Raw genomic sequence first — 19,264 nt, 5'->3', positions numbered from 1 at the left:
CAGTGGGGGCGCCCGGCCCCTCAGGCTCAGCCCTTACAAAGCATTCCTTTTCATCTCCACACTGGCTGCGGGGATGTTGTCCCCTAGCTAATAAACAGGCCTAAGTATAGATCCAGCAGAAGTTGATTTGTTTTGTGTTGAAGTGGAAAGAAGGTAGGTGGCTTTTGGGCATTTCACTCCCTTTCCTTTCATTTGCGTTTTGTTTTCTGACCTTAAGAAGCTTTCTGTAGGAGGGATGCAAAGCAAATAAACAGATGCCCTGTTTGTATTGTGTTCTGGGAAGTCGTCTTTGTGGGGAGGGGTGGGCGGGCCCACTGGACTCAATCTGAGTTTCTAACTGCACTGTTAGAAACTGTTAGCAACTGTTGGGAGACTGCTGAAACGCCGGGGCTCAGCAGCCACGATCAGGAGTCTAGGCATGGCCTGCTTGGCTGGGAGGAAAATGGCTTCCTGACCTGCCAACCCTGTGTCCTGACCATCTGGCCAGTCGGCCAACATACTGTTGGTCACACGGGAAGGGTCCTTGGCTGGGGTCTGCACTCCCAGATCACCTCCTCATGAGGAGCATCCACATACCCCCATTCAGCAGTTTGTGATGTAAAATCAGGGTCATGGAGAGCTGAGCACACAGTATCCTTTATGTCACAGTATGATGGGATATTTAGAGCTGTCAGGGGGCTCAGAGCTCATCATTAGTTCATCATCCTCAGTTCTGGAAAGGGTGTTAGTGACAATAATAGCTAGCATTTACAGATGTGCAAACCAAACCTCCCCAAGGCCGCACAGCAAATGGCAGGGCTGGAATTCTCTGCTCCCAAATGTAGGTTAATTGCCTGTTTTTCCTCATCTCCCTTCTTGGGCTTTTTGTTTTCAGCCATGCCATTTATCTGTAGTCCTTTAAGCCTGTCATGTAATATTTTCCTTGTATTACTTTGCACGTGCCATTCCTTCTCCCTGGCCTTCCTTCCCTTCACTAGTTGGATGCTTTTCCACTGCTGTTGAGACACAGCTCCAATATCACCTGCTCTGATGACACTCCCCTTCCACCCGCAAATTCCCTGAGCTCACCCACTGGCTTTGACCCTAGTGTTCAGCATCTTCATAGAATACGTGCTTCATTTTATTAACTTATCTGTCTTCCTGGTACGCTGTGAGCCTGTTAACACAGGTTGTGACTTCTCATCTCTGTATGCTCAGCACCCAGCACAGAGTCTGCAACATATTCATGCCTATTAAATATCTTTGCAAATAGGGTGAATGTGAGAAAACTTAGGCTCAGGGGGGAAAAGTGCCTTTCCCAAGTCCATGGAGCTATGACTGAGGCCCAAATCCCTCACCTCCCATTTTTATCATCTTCCCTGACACTAACAGATGTTTTTCCAGTATTTGTCTTGGGTTGAAAAGCCCAGAGAACTATCTAGTCACAGATTGCTACTACAGCAACTACTACCGCCACCATTTGGAGGCATTTATTTGTATTTTCTAAGTGCTTTACATGTATTATTTACATTAGAATAATCCAGCAAGGTTGATATTATGACCTCATTTTATAGATGACGAAACTGAAGCATAGAGAATTGAAGTAAATGGTCCAAGTCACTAGATGTACCCAGGTGGTAAGGGTGCAGCTGTCATCTGAACCCACACAGGTGACAATCGTGGTAAGATCATCGGTGTACACATTAAAATGACCCTATGTTTGAAATGACCTATAGTCTTAGTTTCCCAGCTGCTGAAGCAAATATCCTACAGTGGGTTGGTTTATCAACAGGACTCTACTGGCTCATGGCTTCAGAGGTTAGAAGACTGGCTTCTCCCAGGGTCAGAATCTTCTGGGTGGCTGGTGATCTTTGGGGTTCCTTGGATTTTCTGTCATGTGACAATGCATATGGCTGTTCCTTTTCCTTTCTCCTCTGGGTTCCATTGACTTCTGGCTGCTCGCCATGGCTTCTTTCTCATCTGGCTTTCACTCTACATATAAAGGACTCCAGTAATCCAGATTAAAGCCCAGTTTGATTCAGTTGGCACATACCTTAAAATAACATCTTGAAGAGATCTTATTTACATGGGTCCACACCCACCAGAATGCAGATGAAGACCAGGAACATGTCCAAATTGGGGTACACAATTCATTCCACTATAACATGGTTTGAATCTGTTGTGAACCCCAGAAAACCTATGTCCTCATTCAGTATTGCTGGATGGGACATTTTTTATTGTTTCCATGGAGATGTAACCCACCTGATTGTGGGTGGTAACTTTTGATTAGATGGTTTCCATGGAGATGTGTCTCTACCCATTCAAGCTGGGGTTGCTTAAAGGAACCCCTTAAGAGGGAACCATTTTGGAAAAAGCTTGAGAGCCACCAGAACCAATGGAGCCAAGAGAAGGGACAGAGCCCCGGGGAAGCCGTTGAAGAGGAAGCTAGCAGATCTCGCCATGTGCCCTTCCAGCTGAGAGAGAAACCCTGAATATCATCAACATTCTTGAACCAAGGTATCTTTCCCTGGATGCCTTAGATTGGACATTTTTACAGCCTTGCTCTAATTAGGACATTTTCATGGCCTTCGAACTGTGAACTTGCAACTTAATAAATTCCCCCCTTTTTTTTTTTTTTTTTTTAAAGGAAAGACAGAGAGAAGGAAGGAAGGATAGAAGGAAGGAAGAGAGGAAGAAAGGGAAACATCTTTTAAACATTTTCTTGTTTTATTGTATTTTGTTTCTCCGTTTTCGTTACATGGGCTGGGGCCGGGAATCGAACCGAGGTCCTCCGGCATAGCAGGCAAGCACTTTGCCCGCTGAGCCACCGCGGCCCGCCCTAAATTCCCCTTTTTAAAGCCCATTGTGTTTCAGGTATATCGCATGCTGGCAGCTTGCAGACTAGAAGACCCACTGTTAATTAACTGAGTGATCTTGTATAGCTTACTAACCTTCCTGAGGCTCAGTTTTCTCATTTGGGAAGGAGGATAATATTGCCTCCCCTGAAGGATTGGTGGGAGGATTCCATGAGATGGCCTCCACATGTCATTTATAATCTTTTTCATAAGCTCAGAATTAGGAATTGCTCTTTCTGTTTCATAGATGAAGAAATGAAGGCCCTTAGAGTTTATGTAATTTGATCCACATTCAACCCTCAGTCACACAGGTAGCATGTTTTGAAGCCGGAACTTGAAGCCAGTTCTGATTCTAAATTCCATTCTCTTCCTGCTCAATCACCCTGCCTAAAGCGCTTAGCTCCTAAAGGGATTTTTTTCAACATTTATTAATAAAATTGATCAACATAAAATGCGAACATTATTTATTTATTAAGCATAACCATATACAAACACAAACATTCTTACCATATGATTATTCCATTCTTTTTTTTTTTATTAATTAACGGAAAAAAAGAAATTAACCCAACATTTAGAAATCATACCATTCTACATATGCAATCAGTAATTCTTAACATCATCACATAGATGCATGATCATCGTTTCTTAGTACATTTGCATCGGTTTAGAAGAACTAGCAACACAACAGAAAAAGATATAGAATGTTAATATAGAGAAAAAAAAATAAAAGTAATAAAAATAGTAAAAAAAAAAATAAAAAAAAAAACCCTATAGCTCAGATGCAGCTTCATTCAGTGTTTTAACATGATTACTTTACAATTAGGTATTATTGTGCTGTCCATTTTTGAGTTTTTGTATCTAGTCCTGTTGCACAGTCTGTATCCCTTCAGCTCCAATTACCCGTTATCTTACCCTGTTTCTAACTCCTGCTGGACTCTGTTACCAATGACATATTCCAAGTTTATTCTCGAGTGTCGATTCACATCAGTGGGACCATACAGTATTTGTCCTTTAGTTTTTGACTAGACTCACTCAGCATAATGTTCTCTAGGTCCATCCATGTTATTACATGCTTCATAAGTTTATCCTGTCTTAAAGCTGCATAATATTCCATCGTATGTATATACCACAGTTTGCTTAGCCACTCGTCTGTTGATGGACATTTTGGCTGTTTCCATCTCTTTGCAATTGTAAATAACGCTGCTATAAACATTGGTGTGCAAATGTCCGTTTGTGTCTTTGCCCTTAATTCCTTTGAGTAGATACCCAGCAATGGTATTGCTGGGTCGTATGGCAATTCTATATTCAGCTTTTTGAGGAACCGCCAAACTGCATTCCACAGTGGTTGCACCATTTGACATTCCCACCAACAGTGGAGAAGTGTGCCTCTTTCTTCCACATCCTCTCCAGCACTTGTCATTTTCTGTTTTGTTGATAATGGCCATTCTGGTGGGTGTGAGATGATATCTCATTGTGGTTTTGATTTGCATTTCTCTAATGGCCAGGGACATTGAGCATCTCTTCATGTGCCTTTTGGCCATTTGTATTTCCTCTTCTGAGAGGTGTCTGTTCAAGTCTTTTTCCCATTTTGTAATTGGGTTGGCTGTCTTTTTGTTGTTGTTGAGTTGAACAATCTCTTTATAAATTCTAGATACTAGACCTTTATCTGATATGTCATTTCCAAATATTGTCTCCCATTGTGTAGGCTGTCTTTCTACTTTCTTGATGAAGTTCTTTGATGCACAAAAGTGTTTAATTTTGAGGAGTTCCCATTTATTTATTTCCTTCTTCAGTGCTCTTGCTTTAGGTTTAAGGTCCATAAAACCGCCTCCAATTGTAAGTTTCATAAGATATCTCCCTACATTTTCCTCTAACTGTTTTATGGTCTTAGACCTAATGTTTAGATCTTTGATCCATTTTGAGTTAACTTTTGTATAGGGTGTGAGATACGGGTCTTCTTTCATTCTTTTGCATATGGATATCCAGTTCTCTAGGCACCATTTATTGAAGAGACTGTTCTGTCCCAGGTGAGTTGGCTTGACTGCCTTATCAAAGATCAAATGTCCATAGATGAGAGGGTCTATATCTGAGCACTCTATTTGATTCCATTGGTCGATATATCTATCTTTATGCCAATACCATGCTGTTTTGACCACTGTGGCTTCATAATATGCCTTAAAGTCCGGCAGCGCGAGACCTCCAGCTTTGTTTTTTTTCCTCAAGATGTTTTTAGCAATTCGGAGCACCCTGCCCTTCCAGATAAATTTGCTTATTGGTTTTTCTATTTCTGAAAAATAAGTTGTTGGGATTTTGATTGGTATTGCATTGAATCTGTAAATCAATTTAGGTAGGATTGACATCTTAACTATATTTAGTCTTCCAATCCATGAACACGGTATGCCCTTCCATCTATTTAGGTCTTCTGTGATTTCTTTTAACAGTTTTTTGTAGTTTTCTTTATATAGGTTTTTTGTCTCTTTAGTTAAATTTATTCCTAGGTATTTTATTCTTTTAGTTGCAATTGTAAATGGGATTCGTTTCTTGATTTCCCCCTCCGCTTGTTCATTGCTAGTGTATAGAAATGCTACAGATTTTTGAATGTTGATCTTGTAACCTACTACTTTGCTGTACTCATTTATTAGCTCTAGTAGTTTTGTTGTGGATTTTTCTGGTTTTTCGACGTATAGTATCATATCGTCTGCAAACAGTGATAGTTTTACTTCTTCCTTTCCAATTTTGATGCCTTGTATTTCTTTTTCTTGTCTAATTGCTCTGGCTAGAACCTCCAACACAATGTTGAATAACAGTGGTGATAGTGGACATCCTTGTCTTGTTCCTGATCTTAGGGGGAAAGTTTTCAATTTTTCCCCATTGAGGATGATATTAACTGTGGGTTTTTCATATATTCCCTCTATCATTTTAAGGAAGTTCCCTTGTATTCCTATCTTTTGAAGTGTTTTCAACAGGAAAGGATGTTGAATCTTGTCAAATGCCTTCTCTGCATCAATTGAGATGATCATGTGATTTTTCTGCTTTGGTTTGTTGATATGGTGTATTACATTAATTGATTTTCTTATGTTGAACCATCCTTGCATACCTGGGATGAATCCTACTTGGTCATGATGTATAATTCTTTTAATGTGTTGTTGGATACAATTTGCTAGAATTTTATTGAGGATTTTTGCATCTATATTCATTAGAAAGATTGGTCTGTAGTTTTCTTCTTTTGTAATATCTTTGCCTGGTTTTGGTATGAGGGTGATGTTGGCTTCATAGAATGAATTAGGTGGCTTTCCCTCCACTTCGATTTTTTTGAAGAGTTTGAGGAGAGTTGGTACTAATTCTTTCTGGAATGTTTGGTAGAATTCACATGTGAAGCCGTCTGGTCCTGGACTTTTCTTTTTAGGAAGCTTTTGAATGACTGATTCAATTTCTTTACTTGTGATTGGTTTGTTGAGGTCATCTATTTCTTCTTGAGTCAAAGTTGGTTGTTCATGTCTTTCCAGGAACCCGTCCATTTCATCTAAATTGTTGTATTTATTAGCGTAAAGTTGTTCATAGTATCCTGTTATTCCCTCCTTTATTTCTGTGAGGTCAGTGGTTATGTCTCCTCTTCCATTTCTGATCTTATTTATTTGCATCCTCTCTCTTCTTCTTTTTGTCAATCTTGCTAAGGGCCCATCAATCTTATTGATTTTCTCATAGAACCAACTTCTGGCCTTATTGATTTTCTCTATTGTTTTCATGTATTCAATTTCATTTATTTCTGCTCTAATCTTTGTTATTTCTTTCCTTTTGCTTGCTTTGGGATTAGTTTGCTGTTCTTTCTCCAGTTCTTCCAAGTGGACAGTTAATTCCTGCATTTTTGCCTTTTCTTCTTTTCTGATATAGGCATTTAGGGCAATAAATTTCCCTCTTAGCACTGCCTTTGCTGCGTTCCATAAGTTTTGATATGTTGTGTTTTCATTTTCATTCGCCTCGAGGTATTTACTAATTTCTCTTGCAATTTCTTCTTTGACCCACTTGTTGTTTAAGAGAGTGTTGTTGAGCCTCCATGTATTTGTGAATTTTCTGGCACTCCGCCTATTATTGATTTCCAACTTCATTCCTTTATGATCTGAGAAAGTGTTGTGTATGATTTCAATCTTTTTAAATTTGTTAAGACTTGCTATGTGACCCAGCATATGGTCTATCTTTGAGAATGATCCATGAGCACTTGAGAAAAGTGTGTATCCTGCTGTTGTGGGATGTAATGTCCTATAAATGTCTGTTAAGTCTAGCTCATTTATAGTAATATTCAGATTCTCTATTTCTTTATTGATCCTCTGTCTAGATGTTCTGTCCATTGATGAGAGTGGTGAATTGAAGTCTCCAACTATTTTGGTATATGTTTCTGTTTCCCTTTTCAGTGTTTGCAGTGTATTCCTCACATATTTTGGGACATTCTGGTTCGGTGCGTAAATATTTATGATTGTTATGTCTTCTTGCTTAATTGTTCCTTTTATTAGTATATAGTGTCCTTCTTTGTCTCTTTTAACTGTTTTACATTTGAAGTCTAATTTGTTGAATATTAGTATAGCCACTCCTGGTCTTTTCTGGTTGGAAAAGATGAAATATCTTTTCCCAACCTTTCACTTTCAACTATGTTTATCTTTGGGTCTAAGATGTGTTTCCTGTAGACAGCATATGGAAGGATCCTGTTTTTTACTCCATTCTGCCAGTCTATGTCTTTTGATTGGGGAATGCAGTCCATTTACATTTAGTGTTATTACTGTTTGGATAATATTTTCCTCTAACATTTTGCCTTTTGTATTATATATATCATATCTGATTTTCCTTCTTTCTACACTCTTCTCCATACCACTCTCTCCTGTCTTTTCATATCTGACTCTAGTGCTCCCTTTAGTATTTCTTGCAGAGCTGGTCTCTTGGTCACAAATTCTCTCAGTGACTTTTTGTCTGAGAATGTTTTAATTTCTCCCTCATTTTTGAAGGACAATTTTGCTGGATATAGGAGTCTTGGTTGGCAGTTTTTCTCTTTTAGTAATTTAAATATATCATCCCACTGTCTTCTAGCCTCCATGGTTTCTGCTGAGAATTCTATACATAGTCTTATTGGGTTTCCCTTGTATGTGATGGATTGTTTTTCTCTTGCTGCTTTCAAGATCCTCTCTTTCTCTTTGACCTCTAACATTCTTACTAGTAAGTGTCTTGGAGAACGCCAATAGGGTCTAATCTCTTTGGGGTGCACTGCACTTCTTGGATCTGTAATTTTAGGTTTTTCATAAGAGTTGGGAAATTTTCAGTGATAATTTCTTCCATTAATTTTTCTCCTCGTTTTCTCTTCTCTTCTCCTTCTGGGACACCCACAACACGTATATTTGTGCGGTTCATATTGTCCTTGAGTTCCCTGATACCCTGTTCAAATTTTTCCATTCTTTTCCCGATAGTTTCTGTTTGTTTTTGGAATTCAGATGTTCCATCCTCCAAATCACTAATTCTATCTTCTGTCTCTTTAAATCTATCATTGTAGGTATCTATTGTTTTTTCCATCTTTTCTACTTTATCCTTCGCTTCCATAAGTTCTGTGATTTGTTTTTTCAGTTTTTCTATTTCTTCTTTTTGTTCAGCCCATGTCTTCTTCATGTCCTCCCTCAATTTATTGAATTCGTTTTTGAAGAGGTTTTCCATTTCTGTTTGTATATTCAACATTAGTTGTCTTAGCTCCTGTATCTCCTTTGAACTATTGGTTTGTTCCTTTGACTGGGCCATATCTTCAATTTTCTGAGCGTGATCCATTATCTTCTGCTGGCATCTGGGCATTTAGTCAGTTTTCCCTGGGTGTTGGACCCAACAGGTTGAAAGATTTTTCTGTGAAATCTCTGAGTTCTGTTTTTCTTTTCCTGCCCAGTAGGCGGCGCTCGTGGCATACGTTTGTCTGTGGGTCCCACCAGTAAAAGTGCTGTGGGTCCTTTAACTTTGGAAAACTCTCGCCGTGTGGGAGGTTCTCCAGCCGAAGTGGCTTGGAAGAGTGCCAGCCGGCCCGGGGGTCCGAACGCGGGGAGGGTCGCCCGCTGCCGCAGCCCGTGAGAATGCCCGTCTGAATTTCCTAGTTGGCCCGGGGTGCCAAGCGTGGAGGGAGGCCGCCAGCCGCCGCGGCCGGGGAGAGTGCACCGTTCCCAACCGGACTGGGGAGTCACGTGTTTGGAAGGGACCCCCCCCCGTCACCGTTCTCCACAGTCTGGGGATTTCCGATCCAATTCTCTCAGTTGGTCTGGGGGGCCGTGCGTGGTGGGGGCGCCAGCTGCCGCGGCTTGAGGGGACCACCTGCCCAATTCTGCCAGCTGGCCCGGGAAGGAGGAACGGAGGGGCTCCGGCCGCTTGCTGCCCCACCCGGGGATCCCCGCGCCCCTCGGCGATCTCACCGGAGCTGGTTCTCCCAGACAGTCAGCCGTTCCAGGATGGGGTACGCTGTCTTTTTGATCTCTGTCGTGGCTCCGGGAGCTGTTCTGTATCGTTTCTACTCCCCTAGTAGCTGTTCTGGAGGAGGAACTAAGATCCGCGCACGTCTTACTAAGCCGCCATCTTCTCCGGAAGTCCCAGTATTCCATTCTTGATATATAATCAGTAACTCACAATATCATCACATAGTTGCATATTCATCATCGTGATCATTTCTTAGAACATTTGCATCAATTCAGAAAAAGAAATAAAAAGAAAACAGAAAAAATTCATACATACCATACTCCTTACCCCTCCCTTTCATTGATCACTAGCAGTTCAATCTACTAAATTTATTTTAACATTTGTTCCCCCTATTTATCTATTTTTAATCCATATGTTTTACTTGTCTGTCGATAAGGTACATAAAAGGAGCATCAGACACAAGGTTTTTGCAATCACACAGTCATATTGCGAAAGCTTTATCATTTATACAATCATCTTCAAGAAACATGGCTACTGGAACACAGCTGTACGTCTTCAGGCAGTTCCCTCCAGCCTCTCCATTACACCTTAACTAAAAAGGTGATATCTATTTAATGCATAAGAATAACCTTCCTGGAGGGATTTTTGATGCACAGTAAATACTCCCTTCCTCCCTTTCCTCTAAAGCACTGAGTAAATTAGAATGGAAGAGGGGAAGTAAAACCCATAGGTTGGTTGGAGCCTTGAACAGAGTGAGAGATTATTATAATTCTTAGGGAATTGCCTGGACTGATTTATGGAAAAAAAAATTACAATTTGAAGGACAGTAGAACCCTTTTATTCAACATGATCATAGTTGAGTTTAAGTTGGTAAATATGGGGAATTCTAAAAAACAAGGCATACTTATATTAAATATTTTATTTTGCCCTAAAGTTTAGATGTTAATCCCTTCAACAAACTTTTTCTAAATTCTTATCTGAAAGGTCCAACGTCTGTATCGTCTCTGGGTTTGGTTCTGTTTATTGCATTAACAGTTGACTATGGGTCATTTTTTCTTCCTTGCTCTTCAATGCATTAAAAAAAATTTTTTTTATTAATTAAAAAAAAATTTCAAGAAAGAAGCACAAACATTCCCAACACATACACTCAGCAGTTCACAAGAGCATCACATAGTTGCATGTTCATCATCATGATCATTTCCCAGAACATTTGCATCAATTCAGAAAAAGAAGTAAAAAGACAACAGAAAAATAAAACAAAAACAGAAAAATTTTTTTTACATATCATACCGCTTACCCCTCCCTTTCATTGATCACTAGCATTTCAAACTAAATTTATTTTAACATTTGTTTCCCCGATTATTTATTTTTATTCCATATGTTCTACTCAGCTGTCGACTAGGTAGATAAAAGCAGCATCAGACACAAGGTTTTCACAATCACACAGTCACACTGTGAAAGCTATATCATTATAAAATCATCTTCAAGAAACATGGCTACTGGTACACAGCTCTACATTTTCAGACAGGTCCCTCCAGCCTCTCCGTTACATCTTGGATAACAAGGTGATATCTACTTAATGCGTAAGAATAACCTCCAGGATAACCTCTCGACTCTGTTTGAAATCTCTCAGCCATTGACACTTTGTCTCATTTCACTCTTCCCCCTTTTGGCCCAGAAGGTTTTCTCAATCCCTTGATGCTGGGTCTTAGTTCATTCTGGGATTTCTGTCCCATGTTGCCAGGAAGATCCACACCCCTGGGAGTCATGTCCCATGTAGACAGGGGGAGGGTGGTGAGTTTGTTTGCTGTGTTGGCTGGAGAGAGAGGCCACATCTGAGCAACAAAAAAGGTTCCCTTGAGGGTGACTCAGGCCTAATTTTAAGTAGGTGTGCCCTATCCCCTGTGGGGTTAAGTTTCATATGAACAAACCCCAAGACTGGGGGCTCAGCCTACAGCTTTGGTTGTCTACACTGCTTGTGAAAATATCAAGAATTCAACTTGGGGAAGTTGACTTTCTCCCCGTTCCCACCATTCCCCGAAGGGGACTTTGCAAATACTTTTCCACTCACTGATCAAATCACTCTGGGATTCATCAGGGCATCGCCTGAACAAACCAACAAAATCTCATGTCCTACACAAAGTTCCATGTACTTAAGGTGTTCAACCAACTATCTACATAAGTTATATTAGGAGATGCACTAGTCAAAATATAAATTTGTACCAAATAAACATTTTTTGCTTTAGTCTCACACAGAAGTTGGAATTTAAAAATATTAATTACCATCTATTTTTAGCACACTGCAGTAATGACATTCTTTTGTTCTTCCTCATGCAAAATCATTTAATGCATCTTTTAATTTCTCTACTGAATGTCAGACATCAGGTGTAGAAGAACTGTAGAGACTAGAGTCAATGGTTTTTCCACTTGGTTATGAAAAGGCCTCTTCTTCTGTCAGGCTGTTAGTGTGGGAGGTTGAGTCCTTCTAGTTAGCAGCTGAACTAGTATAAGTCTGGTTGTTGCTTTCATTATCTTCAAGGTATAGCAGGCTTCCATTTCCTCCAGGAGGAGACTGCTCTTACTTTGTGTTCAGTGTGGACTGCCAGAGGGTTTTACTCAGAGTACCTGCTCTACCCTCAGCAGTTAGCAGTCCCTACTCACCTGTGCCACAGAGGGGCCTCCCTTCCTTTGCTCCTTCCCATGGGGTGAAGGTGCTTGTTACTGGGTGGTGGGCTCTTGATGACAGGTGGCGAGGAGTCTCTGTTATACTGGTCCAACCTCAGGCTTAGGGCAGGCCTTGTGCTTCTAGCTAGGTTTTTATTTTTCCTTCTTTCTTTCCTTAAAGCAGATTTATTCACACGTCATACAGTCCATCTAATATATACAGTCATTGGCTCTCAGTACAATCATGGAGTTGTGCTTTCATTACCACAATCAATTTTAGAACATTTTCAGGGCTCCATAAAGAAAAATCCCATACCCCTTATATTCCCTCCAACTCCATTATTGACACTTAGTATTAGTGTGGAACCTTTGTTACAATTGATAGAAGAATATTGTAATATTATTCACCTATGCCAAACTAGTTTCTTAGTTTGTATGAGGTGTATTGTTTCCCCATATACCATATATCAATTATTAACACCTTGTTATAGTGACATGCATTTGTTCTAGATCATGGAAGAACATTCGTATATTTGCATGATCTTTAACTTCCCCTTTCAGCCACACTCACACACATGATTCAGTGCTATTACTTACACTCACAATAATGTGTTACCATCACCTCTGTCCATTTCCAAACATTTACAGTCAACCTTATTAAAAATTCTGCACCAATTAGGCATCAGCTCCCCATTTTTTACTTTCATTCTATCTTCTGGTACCTTGTATTCTAAATATTAACTCTATAAGTTGCCCATTATGTTTAGTTCATATTGGTGAAATCATGCAATATTTGTCATTTTGTGTGTGACTTATTTCACTCAATATAATGTGCTCAAGTTTTGTACATGTTGTCACATGCATCAGACTTCATTTCTTCTTACAGCTGAATAATATTCCATCAAATATATTTACCACAGTTTGTTTAACCACTCTTCAGTTGGACACTTGTATATAGTATATGAGTGGGTGGGCCACAATGGCTCAGCAGGCAGAGACCTTGCTTGCCTGCCATGCCAGAGACCCAGGTGTGATACTCGGTGCCTGCCCAGGCAAAAAAATAAAATAAAATAAAAAATATATGTCGTATATGAGTGTCCTTAGTATAAATGCCACTGTGAACATCAGTGTGCACGTGTCTGTTGGCATCCTGCTTTCACTTCTTCTAAGTGTATTCCTAGTAGTGTGGGTTTGGATCACATGGGGGTAGTTCTATACTTCGCTTCCTCAGGGACCACCAAACTGTTTTCCACAGTGGTTGTATCATTTTAATTCCCACCAGCCATCAATAAGTGTTCCTATTTCTCCACATCCTCTCTAACCCTTGTAGTTTTCTGTTTGTTTAATGGTGGCTGCTCTAGTAGGTGTGAGCTGGTATCTCATTGGATTTTGATTTGCATTTCCCTAATAGCTAGTGATGTTGAGCATCTTTTCCTGTGCTTTTTACCCATTTGTATTTCCTTTTGGGTGAAAAATATCTATCTATATGTGTGTGTGTGTGTATATATATATATATATATATATATATATTTTTTTTTTTTTTCTTTTGAGTGGGCAGACACCAGGAATCGAACCCGGGTCTCCAGCATGGCAGATGAGAACTCTGCCTGCTGAGCCACCGTGACCTGCCCTATTCATATATTTTGCCCATTTTTATATTGGGTTGTTTGTGTTTATTGTTGAGTTGTAGGATTTCATTATATATTCTCTCTGTTGAACCCTTATCAGATATATGGTTTCCAAATATTCTCTCCCATTGAGTAGGCTGCCTTTTTACCCTTTTGACAAAGTCCTTTGAAGCAAAAAAACCTTCAGTATTAGTGGTTCCCATTTATCTATTTTTTTCTTTTGTTGCTTATGCATTGGGTGTAAGGTCTAAAAAATCACTGCCTACCACAAGATCTTGAAGTTGCCTTCCTATACATATTTTTTATAGAAGTTTTATGGTCCTGGATCTTATATATAGGTCTTTGATCAATTTTGAGTTAATTTTTATATAAGGTATGAGATAGGATTCCTCTTTGATTCTTTTGGATGTGGATATCCAGTTCTAGCACCGTTTGTTGGGGAGACTATTCTGTTACAGTTGAGTGGACTTGGCAATCTTGTTGAAAATCAAAGGACCATAAACATGTGGGTCTATTTCTGAACTCTCTCAATTTGGTTTCATTGATCAAGATGTCTATCTTTATTTCAGTATCATGCTATTTTGACCACTGTGGCTTTGTGATATGCTCTAAATTCAGGAAGTATGAGTCCTCCAACTTCATTCTTATTTTTGAAGGTATTTTTAGCTGTTTGGGGCTCCTTAACCAACTTCCAAATAAATTTAATTGGCTTTTCCATTTCTTCAAGGTAGGCTGTTGGAATTTTGATTGGGATTGCGTTGATCTCTGTAGATCTAATTGGGTAGAATGGACATCTGAATGGTATTTAGTCTTCAATCAAGAGCATGGAATGACCTTTCATTTATTTAGGTCTTCTTTGATTTCTTTAAGTGATGTTTCATAGTTTTCGAGATACAGGTCCTTTCCATCCTTGGTTAAATTTATTCTTCGATGTTTGATTCTTTTTGATGCTAGTGTAATGGAATTTTTTTCTTGACTTCTTCTCAGCTTGCTCATTACTAATGACTAATAGAAACATTACTGATTTTTACATGTTGATCTTGTAATTCACTACTTTGCTGAACTTATTAGCCCTGGTAGCTTTGTTGTAGATTTTTCAGGACTTTCTGAATATAGGGAAATGTCATCTGCAAGTAGTAAATGTTTTACTTCTTCCTTTCCAATTTGAATGCCTTTTATTTCTTCTGCTTGCCTAATTGCTCTGGCTAGAATTTTCAGTACAATGTTGAATAACAGTGCTGACAGTGGGTGTCCTTGTCTTGTTCCAGATCTTAGAGGAAAGGCTTTCAGTCTTTTCACTGTTGAGTGTGCTGTTAGCTGTTGCAAGTATGCTGTTAGCTGTCAGTTTTCATATATATGCCCTTTTCCATGTTGAAGACATTTCCTTCTATTCCTATCTTGTGATGTGTTTTTATCAAGAAAGGATGCTGAATTTTGTCAAGTGGCTTTTCTATGTTAATTAAAAGGATCATGTGGTTTTTCCCCTTCGATTTATAAATGTGTTGTATTACATTAATTGGCTTTCTTGTATTGAAACGTCCTTGCATACCAAGAATAAAAACCAATTGTTTTTCCTTTTTGTTTGATTGCCTCTTTGATTAATATACAAGTTCCTTCTTTCTCTCATAACATTTTGCAGTTAAAGTCTATTTTGTATGATAGTAGTAGAGCTATATCTGATTTTTTTTTATTACTGTTTGCATTGTGCAACTTTTTCCAACCTTTTCCTATCAACCTATTTCTATCCTTGTGCCTAAGGTGAGTCTCTTACAGACAGCATATAGATAGGTCTAATTTTTTCTCATCCATTCTGCCAATCTGTGTCTTTTGAATGGGGAGTTCAAACCATTAACATTCAATGTTGCTACTCTAAAGGGAGTACTTATTGCAACCATCTTTCCTTTGGCTTTTATATGTTAAGTGTTGCTTTTGTCTCTCTTTTTACCCTTTTAGTTACGCTTACTGATAGTCTTTACTACACTGTCCTCCAAGACTCTCTGTCCTGTCTTTTCAGCCTGCAGAACTCCTTTAGCCTTTCTTGTAAGGAACATCTCATTAACGAACTCTCTCAGCTTGTGTTTATCTGTGAATATCTTAAATCTCCCACATTTTTGAAAGATAATTTTGTTGAATAAAGAATTCTTGGCTCTGAGTTTTCCTCTTTCAGTATCTTTAATATATCATACCACTGCCTTTTCACCTCCATAGTCTCTGATGTGAAAATAGCACTTAGTCTTATTGAGTGCTCCTTGTATGTGATGAATCCTTTTTTTCTTCCTGCTTTCAGAATCCTCCCTTTACCTTTGGCAGTTGACAGTTTGATTATGTGTCTTCGAGTAGGTCTGTTCAGATTTATTTGGAGTATGTTATGCTTCTTGGATATGTATATTTATATCTTTCATAAGAATTGGAAAGTTTTGAGCCATTGTTTTCTCAAATATTCTTTCTGCCCCTTTTACCTTCTTTTCTTCTTTTGAGACAACCATAATAATGCGTATGTTTGTGTGCTTCATGTTGTTATTCAATTCTCTGAGCCCCTGTTCAACTTATTCCATTCTTTCCTCCATCTGTTCTTTTGTCTGTTTAATTTCTGATGTCCTGTTGTCTAGTTGCTGATTCTTTCTTCTTCCTATTCAAATCTGCTGTGTATGTCTCTAGGGTATTTTTAATCTCATCTGTTGTACCTTTCATTCCCATAAGTTCTGTTGTTTTTCTTTGTGTGTTTTCAGATTCTTTTTTATGCTTATCCAGTGTCTTCTTAACATCCAATATCACTTTAGTCACATTTTCCTTCATCTCCTTGAATTGTTTTAAGGATTTGTTTGAACATCTTTGATTAGTTGTTCAAGTTCTATATGCCCTCCAAGGTTTTAATTTATCCTTTTACTGTGCCATATCTCCCTATTTCATAATATGACTTACAATTTTTTTCTGACATTTGAGCATTTATCTTAATGACATTATCCTGAAGATTAGTTTCTCTTATGTAGGATTTTGTTGTTAGTGGGTTTTGTGAAGGCTCTTCTTTGACACTTGGTTCATCAGTATTTCCCAGCCAAAACAGGGCCAGGGATCTATGCAGGATGTATAGACCAATTCCAGAGAGGGGTAGGAAAGAAAGCCCAAACTTTTTTTCCCACTTTCCCAAGGGTATGCTTTCCTTGTTTGTCCAGCAATGATACTCTTCACCAAGAACCATCTGTTTGGCTCCATAAAGGTACACTTTCCAGACCTGCACAGGAGATGTCCCTCTTAAGCAACCGATTCCTCACATTCTAAGAAGGCAGGATATTTTTAGCCTTCTGGAGGTTCCACCTCTGACATAGGTTGAAACAGTGGCATAGCCGGCACCTGTCCAGACAGGCTAAAGCAGTGGGATTCAGCAATCTAAATTTGCTAGTAATAACTGGATCAGTCCTGGGCCATGTACCCCTCTGTTCTCAGCAAAGAGGGCTACCACAGCCTTCCCAGTCTGCAGCAGCCCTAGGCAAGGCACACGGCTGGCTGAAGCTGCTTGCCTCAAGGGTGGGAGATGGGTGCCAAGAGCCGTAGCTGAGCCAATTACAGTTTTCCACTGCAATTTCTCCGTCTCTTTGTCCTCCTCTTTTGTGGATGTTGTGTAGCTCTTCCCTGGTCTCTGGAGCCCCAAAACAGTTGTTTCAGGCAGTTTCTGGCTTCTCATTAGCCATTTTTGAAAGCAGAGTGAGCCCTATAACTCCGTATTCGGCCGTCTTCCTGGAAATCCCCTCCTTTAGGCCTTTCTCCATGTTCCTTTCTCTCTCCCCCATGGCAGACAAACTCTTTTCCCTTGCATCTGTGTTGGTCTAGGGAGGAGAGAATTTTCTGCCTGGGTTTTATTTTCCCCTGGGGCACAGGGTTTATGTTTCTGCTCTCTCCTCCAGCAGCAACAGATGTTTGCCTGTGTCCTACAGATGAGAGAGTTTCCTGCATTCTCCCCATAGATAGGCAAGTTTTGCTTTTGTGCACCCTAGAAGTGACTGAATTTTATCTGGGCCGTGGGGGCTGAAAGGGCTTGCTGCTCCCCAGCAGTTTAAGGCTTTTTTTTTCCAACTCTTTTTGTTGTGTAGTATAACATACGTACAAAGCAAAGCAATAAAAAAGCAGTAGTTTTCAAAGCATTCTCCAACAAGTGGTTACAGGATAGATCCCAGAGTTTCTCATGAACTAACATATGATCCTCTCATATTTTTCCTTCTAGCTGCTCCGGAATATAGGAGGCTAGAGGTCTTAAATATTTTTTTATCATCACAAGTGACTTTTTTTCCTTCTTTCTTTTGTGAAAAATAACATATATACAAAAAAAGCTATAAATTTCAAAGCACAGCAACACAATTAGGTGTAGAACATATTTCAGACTTTGACATGGGTTACAGTTTCACAATTTTAGGTTTTTACTTCTAGCTGCTCTAAAATACTGGAGATATCAATTCAATGATTCAGCATTCATATTGATTTGTTAAATCCTATCTTCACTGTATATTTCCACCATCATCTTTGATCTTTCCATCCCTTTCTTTAGGGGTTTTTGGGCTATGACTTCCAAGTTTTTCATATTGGAAGGGTCTATCACTAATATGGGGTAGGAAGATGGAACTATCTGATGTACTGGAGAGGCTGGGCCAGGTTTCAGGACTTATCTGGACCAGGGACCCACCTGGAAGTTGTAGGTTTCTGGAAAGTTACTCTAGTGCATAGAACCCTTGTGGAATCTTATATATTGCCCTAGGTGTTCTTTAGGATTGGCTGGAATGGTCCTGGTTCGGGGTTGGCAGGTTATGATAGGTAGCAGGGTCTAACTGAAGCTTGTCTAAGAGCAACCTCCAGAGTAGCCTCTCAACTCTATTTAAACTCTCTCTGCCACTGAAACTATTAATTACAATTCTTTTCCCCCTTTTTGTCAGGATGGAATTGTTGATCCCATGGTTCCAGGTCTGGATTCATCCCTGGGAGTCATCTCCCACGTCACCAGGGAGACGTTCACCCCTGGATATCATGTCCATGTAGGGAGGGAGGGCAGTGATTTCACTTGTAGAGTTGGGCTTAGAGAGATTGAGGTCACATCTGAGCAACAACAGAGGTCCTCCAGAACTAACTCTTAGGCATGCCTATAGGTAGTCTAAGCTTCTCCGATACCTACATAAGCTTCATAGGAGTAAGCAGTTTAAGGCTCTTGCTTTTCTGAGGTCATGCCTGCATGTGCCGCCATGGGAGCAACCCCTGGTCTTCCCCGCCTCAGTTGTTCTCAAGAGCACCCAGTACAGACTTTGCAAGCATTCCAGAAGGACACCTCACCCATACCTGCTCTTTCAGAGATCTTAAAAATTTTAGGTGATTTCTTATATCCCACTGCAAAGGTGACATATTTTGTATGTCACTTGTTTCTTGTTGGAGGGCTTGGCACTTTTTGGAATTCTTGGTTTTAGTGCAACCGTAGTTCTCTTATGGGCTCAAGGAAAGCTATGGTATACATTTTCAGGCTAGTTCCCCTTTATCGGATCTGAGGGATGTGTTTTTGCAGATTTCTACATCCTAAGCCATCATCCACCCTCCCCCATTCCTGCCCTCAACAACTTTGATTTAAAATGAGTTTGAGTCTCCTCATAGGAACTTGCCCAGCAATGCAGCTTTAATGATTTCCCATTTGGGTTTCAAGTAAGTAACAAGAATGTGTGGTGTAAAAGTTTATGTTGA

At 39.7% G+C, this 19,264-nt stretch overlaps 1 protein-coding gene across 12 annotated transcripts in view; it reads left to right on the top strand.

Moving 5' to 3' along the window:
- PROM1 (prominin 1) overlaps positions 1 to 19,264 on the top strand; it is a 326,288-nt gene that overhangs the window by 90,398 nt on the left and 216,626 nt on the right. Inside the window, exon 1 of one of the 12 annotated variants that reach the window (XM_077136457.1) lies at positions 45 to 153. The exons of the other annotated variants lie outside the window; for them this stretch is intronic. The gene's annotated coding sequence lies outside the window, so the exon portion shown is untranslated. Of the gene's footprint in view, positions 1 to 44; positions 154 to 19,264 lie in introns of those variants that run through there. 12 annotated transcript variants of the gene reach the window in all.

The sequence above is a fragment of the Tamandua tetradactyla genome, chromosome 19 (genome assembly GCF_023851605.1).
Source record: "Tamandua tetradactyla isolate mTamTet1 chromosome 19, mTamTet1.pri, whole genome shotgun sequence".
Classification (NCBI taxonomy): Eukaryota; Metazoa; Chordata; class Mammalia; order Pilosa; family Myrmecophagidae; genus Tamandua; species Tamandua tetradactyla.
Note: the sequence above shows the minus strand (reverse complement) of the source record. Positions and strands in the feature narration are given on the sequence as shown.